The sequence below is a fragment of the Sinocyclocheilus rhinocerous genome, unplaced genomic scaffold (genome assembly GCF_001515625.1).
Source record: "Sinocyclocheilus rhinocerous isolate Xijiao unplaced genomic scaffold, SAMN03320098_v1.1 scaffold6120, whole genome shotgun sequence".
Classification (NCBI taxonomy): Eukaryota; Metazoa; Chordata; class Actinopteri; order Cypriniformes; family Cyprinidae; genus Sinocyclocheilus; species Sinocyclocheilus rhinocerous.
The window spans coordinates 16304-17064 of NW_015666609.1; positions in this window are offsets into that span (position 1 = coordinate 16304).

The window sequence follows — 761 nt, forward strand, 5'->3', positions numbered from 1 at the left end:
ACACTAATAAAGAAGCGAACATTCACATTCGGCACATGTGCAAGTGCAGCGTGAAAAACAGCCGGAAAGCAGCATTATGATTCAACATCTCAGAAAAGTAACAGTGCATTTTCAGCAGAAGAAGTAAGGATTTGGGTGTCTCTTGACTGAGAGCATATTAAAGTTATGGAAGAATATGTGACAAGCGGACCCAAAGGAAGAAGCACCTTAGCTGAATTAAAGGAAGTTCGTCTAAATATTACAGTTAAAGCCTATTAGAAGGTGATCCTTGGGGAAGTTACTGGCATTCTTGATGAAATATCTGAAGACTACAGGGCTAATAAATCCGTGTATCATTCGATCATTCGTTTTTTGATTTAATATTGAAAGTAGAAAAATGAGAAAACGGCTCCTTTTTCGTTTTTTTCCAAAAAACGAAAAACGAGAATTCAGCTTAAATTTACCCTTTTCGTTCATGGGTGGAAAAATGAATAAACAGCTTGAATATTCAATTTCTACATGTGGGCGGGAATTAAACGCACCTTTCTGCTAAATGGTCAGCCGAAGATCAAACCGTGCCGTCATCAGTTCTTCTGCAGTATCACGCAGCAGAATAATAGTCCTCTGCTGCTGCAGTTGTACGGATTAATAACCCATTTTATCAATTTCATATTTTTCAAACAGACTAATGAATAGCTCGACACAACTCGTACCGGGGCAGAGTCTAGACAGGGCTTTCTTCTGTGTAGATATAAATTATATTCTTTGCATCAGCTGGGCAT